The sequence below is a fragment of the Microtus oregoni genome, unplaced genomic scaffold, assembly GCF_018167655.1.
Source record: "Microtus oregoni isolate MIOR12 unplaced genomic scaffold, Mior012 000004F_ref0000308, whole genome shotgun sequence".
Taxonomy (NCBI): Eukaryota; Metazoa; Chordata; class Mammalia; order Rodentia; family Cricetidae; genus Microtus; species Microtus oregoni.
In genome coordinates, this window is record NW_024543063.1 from 15,494,889 (window position 1) to 15,507,205 (window position 12,317).

Consider the following 12,317-nt stretch of genomic DNA (forward strand, 5'->3'; position numbering starts at 1 on the left):
AATGACTGCTACTGTTGAGCGTCTGTCACCCCTCTGGTATTATTGGAGGTGGAGGAACTCCCAGCCACGGAGTTCCTTTAAGGCTGTAGGTGACCCTTTGCCAACATTCACCTCTGGCAATTTCCCATGAGTAGGGCTGTAAATGGAGACTTCTCACGCTTTCCCAGTCTCCCAGGCCCAAATAATCACACAGAAACTATATCAATTAAAACACTACTTGGCCAATGACTCACGCGCATTTCTAGTTAGCTCTTACATCTTGAATTTCTATTAATCTGTGTATTGCCACGAGGCTGTGAGTTACTGGTAAATGTCCTAAGCATCTTTCTCCTTTGGCAGCTATATGATGTCTCCCTGACTCTCCCTACTCTCTCTCTCTCTATCTCTTCCAGCCTGGCTATATTTTTCCCTGCTGTAGGCTGACACAGTTTCTTTTTTTAACCAATTGTAATAAAACATATTCATATCATACAGGGGAATCCCACATCATCTCCCCTTTTCTGTCTAAATAAAAAGGAAGATTTTAACTTGAACATAGTAAAATTACACATAACAAAACAGGTATCAAGCAAGAATTACACTAACAATATTTAGTCTATTCATTTCTGGAAAGTTCCATTTCTAATTTATCTTTTATCATAACTAAGGAAAACTATAGTTATCTGTCTTCAGCTCTCAAAGATCCCAGAAGGATATAATATTACCTAAGTAAATAGGAAAAGCAGTGTAAGCAACTTCCAAAAACTCTAGGATTGACAGAGACATTTTGCTGCCTAGACAGTTACCAAAAGTTCTTCTGTAACATTGAGGCATCCATCTTCAGCCTACAGTCCCATAGTATTCAGCATACTTTTCCATGAAGCAGGAAATTTAAAGATCTGTTCTGCCTTGTAATGGCAAAGTTTATCACTTGCTTTCTCCTGAGTCCTGCAGAATGTCTGGCAATTTCTTCTGTGGAACAGGAACCCTGAAGGCCTATCCCATCTTTTGGAAAGTATAGCAGTCACTTTTCTGTGGGCCCTGCATGTCCAGTTTATACCAGCAGTCCAGGAAAGAACAGTTTCTTGCCCAAATGGCCCACAAAGCCCATAAGGAGATTCATCAGTGCCCATCTTCCTCTTGAAGTAATTGGTGCTGCCAGGAGCAGACATGTCTCATTGTTGAGAAAAGTCTAAGTTCTTAAAACATTTTAAATGCCATCTTCTATAGGTCTTTGAAGTGTTGGTGATTATCTATATAACTGAAATATATCTCTGTATATCTAGAAAACCTAACTAACATAAGTTTGACCATTATAAATGACTATCTATTGCTCTGCAATTTTAAATTATGTGTTACATTTTTATATGAGTTTATTGTGTAAATGCAAGTTATAAAGGTCTGAGGATGAAAAAGCTTAAGTAGTGATAAGAAGAAAATGATCTGAGGTATATAAAAGAATGAAACATATTTTAGATTTCTTTCTCTTGCTGTTCTGTTGTATTAAGCCTCCAAAAGTTCATAGTCTTAACATTAATCAATGGAATTTTGATAGGCTATTAATCTAGCACTGCCAAAGTACTGTTGCTACTATCATAGTCACAAGCTCAAGATTTTAAATTCCTCTTGGTTATTTTCTAACTATAGATTTAAAAGTGCTTCTCCTTGTGCTAAAAACATTTGTCTAATCTATGTACACCTAGTCTCTGGATAGAGGAAGAGTGTTAATACCTTTAACCAGAATAATTTTTGGGTCCCCTATGACTCAAAGGCATAAGGTATACTGCCTTTTCTTCACTGTGGATTTCAGTACAGATTATAAACAGTGGGAATGCTAATGTGTCTAAAATTTATCTCTTTTTGTAAACTCAAAAGATCTTGTAAGCTTCAGGGAGTTGACTTGGATCCACCTTGAACAGCTCAAATGGACTCCAGATAAGAACTTCCAATCAACAGTCTACGCTTTCCCACGTACTGCCTGTTCTGACCATCTTTCCCTGGTATTGGCACTCCCCTCCCTCAACTACCAGACCCTAAGAAAAAATTCCCCCCTAAACTTCTTAACTTTATCTTCTGCTCTGCCAGCAGCCTGTCAGATCCAGGTGTCCCCTCAAAAATCTGCATCAAGGACAGCTTCAAAGTGGCTGCCCTAAGTGGTGAAGCCTCAGACTGCTTCATCTAGCCCTGGACTCTCCCCGCTCCTCTTGCCAGAGAGTGTCACGCAAAGCCTGGACACTGAAATCAACTGCCTTGGCCCCAATTCCAGAAGAATGAGGCTTCATCCTGGCAGCCATGCTCAACTCTACTGGATTGAGAATCCCATATGGAAGAGGATACTTACCTTCCTGTTCCCTCTCCTTGCTCTCCCGTCTTTATTAACCTCACCCTGCTTTATCAGTTTCTTCTATTTCCCCAACGACATATCCAAAAATCTCCAATCAACTAATCAACTATTGTTACGGTACTATGAACCATTGATCACAGAGCTAGGGGGCATGACTACCAAATATACTCAGATGGTGAAAAGCAATAGTGCCCCAGATATATATCTATGTCTCTAGACAACAGGAAGCAGTCTAAAAGACCACCCCCATAACCCAGCCTCACCATCCCCCTTCCTTTTTTCTCTCATCTTTTATAATAAACAAAAAGGAGGACTTTTAGCATTCAGGCATTTATACTGACTTGCTCTCAGGGACATAGCTGGACACTTCACCAGCAGCAACGAAGATGTGACATTGTAGCTACAGCAGCTACTAAGTAGAGAACTTTCCCTATGTGCATGCACTATATCCTCGTATAAAAGGCAAGCCTTTCTTGTTCCTCTCTTTCCTTCCACTCTTGCTCAGCAGTTGCCTGTGCACCTCCTCCCAATAAATCTCCCATGTGAGCTGTTGCATGGTATGACTTTGTTGTGTCCCTTGGCTGCAACCCACCAAGTTACCTTCTGCTGCTAAACTATTACATGTATCATATGTGTGTATGAACGTGGGCAAGTTTGTGGTGAGAGTATGTGTCTGTATGTGTGTGTGAATGTATGTGCAAGCATGTGTGTGAGTATGTGAGAGTGTTTGCAGTATATGTGTGAGTAAGAGAAACAGAGGGAGTGTGTGTGTTGGTGTGTATACATATGTGGTCAGTACATGCATATGACTATGTGCACATGTGTGAATGGAGGGCCCAGAGAACTCTTCCCTGCCTTACACTTTCAGATAGGAACTCCCAATGAGAGGGGAGCTCCCCGTTTACCTGGGAGTTACAGACACAGACAGCTATGGCCCCGGTGAGTAGGTAGAGTGCATTTGAGCTCAGGTCCTTAGGCTTCCAAAGCAAGTACCCTTATCCACTGAGCCATCTCCCTAGTCTCTACTTTAAATACAACAACAACAAACACAAAAACCCCAATTCTTAAAAAAACCTTGTTTTAGGGCTATTGAGATGACTTGGTGGATAAAGGTGTTTGCCACCAAACTTGACAGTTTGAGTTCAAGCCCTGGGACCCACATGGTGAGGGAGAGATGATTCTGCAGGTTGTCCTCTGGCCTCCATGTGTACACCATGGAACCCCCTAACCGCCAAATAAACACAATGATAAAATTATAAAAACAAACCCCTTAGTTTTGTTTACCCTCTTGACCAATTGCATCTCATTGCACGGCTTTTCGGTGGGGAGGGAAGACAGGCTAGTAATATATAACTTAGCCCTTGTTTGTCTGAGGAGCGCTTCATGTTGTATTTGCTTGGAGAAGACAAATGGGCGCTTTGAAAAACACAGCTTCCTCTTAGTTAGGTTCTGGCAATTAGTGCTGCGGAAGACAAGCCTGGGCTGACCCGGTTCTCTTCCCTTCATCAATAACCTATTGTTTCTTTTTGAAAATTTGAAGTCTGTCTTCTTTATTCATGTGCTTTTCAAAAATTACAAAATTTAATTTAGGTAGGTGAAATGCTGATTTTCATTGATTTTTTTCCCCACTTCTGGTTCACTGTACATCCTTCCAAACAGAAAACAGTGTATCTTCTGCCTGGGATGCTTTCTCTTTTGTTGTTGTTGTTGTTGTTTTTTTATATAATTCCAGTATTTTATTTAGAAACATTCTTTATTCGTGTTTACTACCTTCTCTGTTTTTTCCCTTCAGTTACCCCTGTCAATGCCTTCATCTCTGCCCAGAGCAAACAGAGAAGGCATTGAGATGTTAATCTTGTGGCTCATGGAGGTGACTTATTTTCTTTCTTTAATCTCATTATCTCTGTTCTTGTCACAATACTAAACATGGCTGTGTTTAGTTCTCAGCTGTCTTCCTCTACCAACCTGTTTGCTTTTCTTTCCATTATGCACGCGTCTTCTGTGTACCTTGTCTTTTTATTAAAAGCATTGTCTTAATATCCTTTTTTATTCAGCTCTGCTTTCTTCTATATTCTTGGTAAGATAATTTCAGTGCATCTGTTTGTTGCTCTTCCTTCTCTCTTTGGTCTGGTTGTATTTTCCCATCAACACTGGAATAGCTTTTTGTCTTCTCTTTGCATGGGGCAAGATCTCTGTAATTACGAAGATTCCCACTGGCAGCATTCCTGTCCGTTAGTAGGTCGGTCCATGAACCCTTTCTCTGCCTGACTGAAAGTAAATGTTCTCGTTTCTCTGAAGTGAAATCTTGCTGAAACACACGACTGTGTGCGTGGAGATCCCCAAATCTAGCTGCGATCTCAGCCTCAGTTGCAATGAGTTCACCACCTAAGCTACTGCTACCTTTAAACCTTTAAAGGACGCCTGTGCAAAGGCACCACCATCTCTAGGATGTTCCAGGTTCCTCTTGTCTCTCCCTGCCCTCCAGAGCACTACATTCCTTCAGAGATTAGATTTTTTTTTTTTTTTTTTGGTTTTTTGAGACAGGGTTTCTCTGTGGCTTTGGAGCCTGACCTGGAACTAGCTCTTGTAGACCAGGCTGGCCTCGAACTCACAGAGATCCGCCTGCCTCTGCCTCCCAAGTGCTGGGATTAAAGGCGTGCGCCACCACCGCCCGGCTTTGTTTGTTTTTAAAGAGTACATAAAGTCTTGTTTCTGAAGGGGTCATGCAAAGCCACTGTGAAGGGAATACGGAAAATGGCAAGATGGCCAGACTTCAGAGGATCTGCACCTACACAGACTTCCGGGCTACACACAGCCTTGAGTTCTGAGTGGGCTAAGTAGGAACCAGCACGGGCCCTTCCAGTCTCTGACATCATTTGTTTCATGGAGTGGAATCCTGCTTATAGTACCAAGTGATATTTGGGGACCATCTTAATTTAATGCATTGCCACATTCAATTTTGTTGTTAAGAGTGTGGGCTTTTTCTAGTTTATTTTCTTTTAGCTGGGCATTAAGAGAGTATATAAGTGTTTGCATTGCTATGACAAAATAATGAAGGCTGGGTAATACAGTGTAAATGAGGGCTTTGGGGGGCTCACAATTCTGGTGGCTTGGAGGGTCCAAAAAGTGCCACTCTGGTTCTGCCACAAGGAGATAAAGAAGTAGAATGGGAACTGGCCATGCTGAAGGAGCCTATGCAAGGGAAAGGAAGTAAAAGACCAGACTGGGAGGGGCTTCCTCTTAGTACAGTCTGTTCTCAGGGGCATTGTTGGGGAATACTTTTTAAAGTTGTTATTTTTGTTTATGCTGTGGAACATTTGTTTAATGATGTAAAGATGTGTTGCTTTTGTTTATGCTGCATTTGTTTAACTCTGTGAAGCTGTGATTCTTTGCCTGCCTAAAACACCTGATGGTCTAATAAAGTGTTGAATGGTGAGGCAGGAGCAACGATAGGCAGGACTGGCAGGCAGAGAGGATAAATAGAAGGAGAAACAAAGGAGGCAGAGCAACAAGACAAGGAGAGGAGGATGGCAGCGGTCAGCCCCCCAGCCAGCCACAGAGCAAGACTGAAAGTAAGATAGACAGAAGTAAGAAAAGGAAAAAGCTGAGAGGCAAAGGATAGATGGGATAAACAAGCCAAGCTAAGGTCGGGTATTCATAACCAAGAGTAAGCCTCCGTGTGTAATTTGCTTGGGATCTGGTTGGCGGGTCCCCCCAAAAGTCAAAATAGTAAAACAACACACAACAGGGCACTGATGTACTTCCACCAAGCCTGCTCACTCCCAGGCATCAGAATTAATCCCACTCGCAGAGATGCAGCTCCATGACAGTTCCATCCTGCAGTCCCATCATGCAAAGGTCTAACCACCTCAATACCTCCACCCTGGGGGGCAGGCTTTGAGCTCCTGAGCCTCTGGGGAACAAGCCACATTTAAACCCTAGCAGAGAGATTTCTCAGCAGAGAGATTCGGAGCTCAGGGGTGTTTCCATTTCTATTTGACTTCCTTTACTTCCTGACCAACATTCCTGAAGCCATCAGTATTTATTAAGGTGATCCAAGATCTTGCTGTTGGAGCAGTAGGCCTGTGTCTACCTAGCCTACATACGAAAGAGTGCCCCCCCCACCTCTTTCCCCTCTGAATGATTCAAATCACATTTAAATGATTCAAATCACATTAAAAAAAACAGGATTATATAATCACTTCCTTAAACCTACCATTCCTGGGGAGGAAGCAAAAAAGAAACCTCAGATAGGGAACAAGAAAGTCAGCCTTTTAGTTGTGAGCTATGGTTTGGCAAAGGAAAACTAAGCCATTGTCAGCACCACCGGCAACTCCAGTGAAGAGTTTTCTGCTGGCCATGGCAAGGTCTTGAAGAACTCTCTAAATTGGAAAGTCGGTTTTGTGTGGAGGTTTTGCTGTTTTATTTTAGGATTTAATTATGCAGTATAGTGACATATTGACTCAGGAGACCTGGGTGGGGAGAACCAGTTTTGAACAAAGTGAAAAACGGTGTGAAGACATGGAGTTCCTGTTGAGGCCTGGAGTCAGCATCTCAGAACACTAAGTGGGAGATACTTGCTCATGGGGCCATTGATGGCAGGAGATACCAAGGCAAGGCAGAGGTTCTGGTGAGGCTTGGCTTTTATGAAAACATTACTGGAACTGGAGAGGTGGCTCAGCAGTTAAGAGTGGACACTGCTCTTGCAGAGGACCAATGTCTGGTTCCTATCTAATGTCTGTTTCTGACCTCTACTCTTGTGCATGCTACATACACACACACACACACACACACACACACACACACTTTTTTAAAATCTGAAAGAAAACACGTCAAGGAGAAATTTGACATTATTAACAGATATTTATGCAGAGAAATATCCCAGCCTGATGGTGACATGGGCTTTTATTTCTGAACTGGGAGTGTAAGGCTGACCATTGTGTGAGCTCATGCCTCCTGCTTTACCCAAGAGTCTTTACTGTGTGGTTATAGCAGTAACAGGGAAAGACTGTGAGTCCAGCCCCAGCTCACTGTGCTGTTTGGGGGCCTTCACATTGTCTCCAGGAGCCACCCTTTCTCATGTGTAGGAGAAGGATGTCTCACAGGCTCCCTTTGGCTCATGTTGTCTGACTCTTCATTATGTGCTTTGCAACACACGGCGGCTTTTTTGGGAGGTGGGAAAGGTTACTTTTGTGTGGTCAGTCCATGGTAACGAGCCCACAGGCTGCAGAGATCTGGAGTTGCTGTGCTAGTCTCTAGGGTACTCTAATGAGCAATAGCAAATTGGAATTGTTGAATCTTTTGGGCAAGTCTTCTTCCCTAGTGATATGTCCTGAGATTGCACATTATGGAAAGGAAGATGTGTTTTCATGGACTCCATGCTATAAAATATTTATACCCTGCCTTTGGTTATATAAAATCTTTTGCTGTGTAGGTCATCTTCTCAGCAAAATGTTCCAGGATGCGCACAGCCTGCTAAAGCCCCTGTGGATCTGCAGGGCAGGCACACAGACAGCCCTACAGAACAAGACACTGTCAGGGCTGATGCCTGAATAGGAATGGATCATGCATGACTTAACCCTAAAAGAAGATTTGGCATGAATAGAATTTCTAAGATATATAATTAACTCTTTTATATTAATGAGAAATATAGCCTCCAACCCTGGGAGCTGTCCCAGGATATAGTCTACTGAAGTTTAACTCTTTCCTTCCTCCACTGTTTAAAGCTGTCAAGGTGTTTGGCTCACCCCTGTGTTCTGTCTTCCCTCTTCTTTTGGGTCAGTTTTGTATCTTGCATTTTTGGGTCCCTACATCTTCTTGCCAAATACTGGCTGCTCTTTTGGAGGCTATGGAAATATAGAATAGAACTTCTGCCCACAATAGACTAACCATTTAATTCAACAGTTAAGAGACATACTTGAAAAATAAGTAAAAGTAGCACATGACAAATAGGCATTGCATACAGATAGCAGAATTTGAACTTAAATGATGTTGATGGTATATATGTTCCCAATTGTGAAGAGTAAGGACTAATACAGATGGAAATGTTCAAGATTTTCTTTTGGTAGGAGTGATATAAGCTGGTCTATTAGAGATGGGCAAGATTTGAGGAAAATAGGGAAGAATTTGTGTGATTTACTAAGTGAGACAATTTATCAACTCATAGAAATAAAAGGAAAGGTTCTCAGAACCATATGGGCTAGGATGTAATAGGTTTGCTGCAGTAACAAGCAAGCCCAAATATTAGTGGCTTAAATAGGGCAGGTTATTTTTCACTTGCACTGCAAATTCATTAGTTCACTCTGTTCCACCTTGTCCTCCCTCAGCGATGCGGGTTGACAAAGCCACCAATCACCTGATCTCTGATCACTGTGATGGAGAGAGAAGGGAAACATGCGTCTGACTTTTACAGGTTTCAAATGAGATGTGGTGTGTGTCTCTTCTTATATTTCAAGGACCACAGCAAATCACATATATCTGCTTAACCACAAGGAAAAGTATGCTCCTCTTTCATGCTCAGGAGACAACAATAGGAAACAATTGGAGTAGCTCTAAAGCCACCCTAGGGTCTGAAGGTGTCTTCTCAAATTCATGTATGGAAAACTAGTCCCTTTTGTGATGCCTTAAGAGATGGGGCTTTTGAGGGGGTGGTTAAGTCGTGAAGGCTCAGCTCTGACCCTGTGAAAGAGCTGGAAGGAACTTGCTTAGGCACTTTTCTCTTTCCATTCTTCCCCTACATGAAGACCCAGAATTCTCTCCCTTGGAAGACATGGCCATTCAATGCTATCTTGGAAGTGGAGGCCAGGCCCTCCCGAGCCACTCAAATCTGTCAATATTTCCATTTGGAACTCCCCAAAACCCAGAGCCATGAGAACAGATTTCTGTTTCTTATAAGTTACCCACTGTTAGGCATTTTGTTATAGCAGAATAACAGATGAATAGAGATGCCACCCACATGGCCAGGGTGAGAGGGGCTGTATACAATTATGGGCAGCAAAGAATGTGCAGACAGATGTACCTAGATCTGAACTCCCTTGGGTGACTTTAGGTAAGTTTCTTCGCCTCTCAGCTACCTCATTCAGGAGTGGGATGAATTACCTTGACCTAGCAAATCTGTGAAGACCTTAAGCTCCAGCAAATGCTGACTTGCTTGGTTGCCACCTCTCTCCGCTGACAGCCTTCTGTTATTTTGTTCACACCTCAACTGACATCAGCTGTCCCTTCTGTCCTTGCTGTAGTTTTTTGGTTCTTGCTTCTAGCCCCAGCAGATTTCAGCTACGACCTCTTATAGTCCCCAAGGTGCCTTTGTAAAGCAGCCGAAGACATCCCCTAGTTGCAGGGGCTGCAAGGGCTTATGGGAAGATCTTGTCTTACTGTGAATTAAGGAAAAACTCCCTGAAACGGTTTTTCTCAGACACGAGAGGCCCATTGCACGCACGAACTCATAGATGCTGTGACTGAGCACACAAGATCTCTGTAAGATCCAGCAAGTCAAAATGTCACCATAGGTGGGGGAGGGGCCCACAAAACCCCACACCTAGCTGAGAAGCTATTGGTAGTTTTTAGCTGCTGGGGGATGGAGGGTCAGTTTTCTTTAAATATCCAGGTTGGTTGCCCCTGCTCCAGTGAGTGGCACTACAGCCATGCCCATACTGGCAGCGCCAGCTGGACTCAGTGGTTAAAAAAGATGAAGAGTTTATGAAGCTGGGAGGGAGACGTGATGGGGAGCTCCGGGAGGAGCTGTGGGGAGGGATTATGGGCGAACTTGATCAAAACACATAGTATACATGTAAGAATTGCTCAAATACAGAAAAGGATATCTTTCTTTTGCTAGCCCTCTGATATGCTAGGATACAAAGCTTTCGAGCAGAACACAGATCAGATATCAGACTCCTTCTTCTTTGAGGGGCGTGTCTTCTTATGGGTGTGGTGAATAAACTGTACAACCAGACGCAATGTCCCTGGATTTTGAGAGCTATAGTAGTTAATTTACTGTACATCTTCTCTTTGCAAGAGAACATTGCAAGGGAACTTTAAAATGGTGTCTATACATTGTTGCGAAACATGCTATGCATATATTTCCAGCAAAGGAATCCCTGAGAAAGTCACTAAGAAGCATTATGTTTTCGTAGTCTTAGAATATCTTCCCTAATCTACTATATTTTGAATCAATAATATAGTTATTTATAAGCAACTCCAGCTGATCTTAATGAGTTTAATGGATGAAGAATGAGCATAATAACTGAGTTTAACTTCACCAAGAAATAATTTCTTATACAAAAGAACTTTGATATTAAACTACCCCCAAATATGATATAATTAAATCACATTAATTCTCTTAGGTATAATGCAATTGTCTGTGCTGTGCATAGATAAGAAGCTACGAAAAGATTTCTGGTGTGTTTTTGAGAAGAATGTGGGTAACTTTAAAAATAACCCAGAAGAAAACAGGGCCAGTAGTGAGAGGGTTTTCTGAGCTCATTTCCTTGCACATCAGTTACTGGAAAAGTGTCTAATTTAGTGGTTGTGATTCACAGGATGAAGCTAGAGAGGTGAAATTGGGAATATGTTGACCTCGGCTTTTATTTCCAGGAGTGGGTAGGTGACTCTTCTGGGAAGCAATGGAGATGGAGGAGAATCCACTCCACTCTGCATTCGGGTTAGGCTAGTGGAGGAAGCTTCTTTTGTTTGCTATGAAGCTGTTAGAGTGGTTGGCCAAATACCAGCCCCTTGCCGGGTGTTCAAGCCATGCTGATCTCAGAAGCCTGGGAATATAGTACTTTACATGGCAATGAGGACTTTGCTAATGGGATTAAGGGGTGGATTTTTTGAGATGGGAGAGATTAGCTTGGATTAACCACCGGGTCTGCTGTAATCACCAGAGTCTTTATAAGGTAAGTAGGGAGGCAGGACTGCCAGAGAAATAGATGCAATAAAAGAAATAGAAATTGGGGTGGTTGATTACAAATGACAGCAGCCTCTGCATGGTGGAAGGAGAAAGATGCAGACTTTTGCTGGCGCCACCACGCAGACTCTCACCTGCTAATGCTTTAATTCTTGCCTCGTGAGACTCACACTTGACTTCTCACTACCAGAGCGATGAGAGAATAAACTCATGTAGTCTTATTCTGTGAAATTTGGGACAATTTGTTTACAGACGCAACAGAAAATTATTACAGGAAACAAGACAGGAGCTTTTTGAGGGTCTGCGGAGTGTATGATCAACTTTTTAGACAGCCCCGTCCACAAACTAGAGCCCGTGGATCTAACCCAGACTGTCCCCTACTTTTGAAAAGCCCAGAAACTAAGATCAGATTTATATTTATGAAGGGTTGCAAAGGATGAAGAGAAGAATAATATTTTGTGACGCACAATAACCACATGAAATTCAAAACTGAGTGTCCTTGAATTGAGCTGTGTTGGAACCCTGCCATGTGCATTCATGTGTATGCTGTCTATGGCTGCTTCTCTGCTTGTGCAGCAGCATGCGATACCCAAAAATGGCCAGGCACATTCCAGCTTTATGTATTTGCCGTCATTGAGCCTACTCCTGGATTATTTCAAAAATCTCAGTTGTCATATATGGCATCTGCATGGTTTTTTCTTGTGGATCTAACTTGTTTTATGACACATAACCGCAATACCATCAAAATATGCCTTGTGTTTTGTTTTTGAGCATGAGGCAGTAGGGTCAAGGAGAGACAGAGATGCTATAGTGGATGAATTTGGGTGCAGTGACTAGAGGTGCCACAGCAAATTCAGGCACTCGGTTGTAGTGATTAAGTCATAACCATAGACGTGGAGAGAAAGTAGCTTCCATCAAATGGGAACCGGATGGAGCATCCAAATGTTATGAAAAACAACAAATTAGGCTGTTGGAAAGTCTTGCCTGACCAAACCATAAAACAGAGCCAGAGGGTTCTGAGCCCCTGCTGGGCCAGGCAGTCAGCCACAAGCAGAAGCATTGCTGACCAGTGTGTTGAGTCCTGCAAGC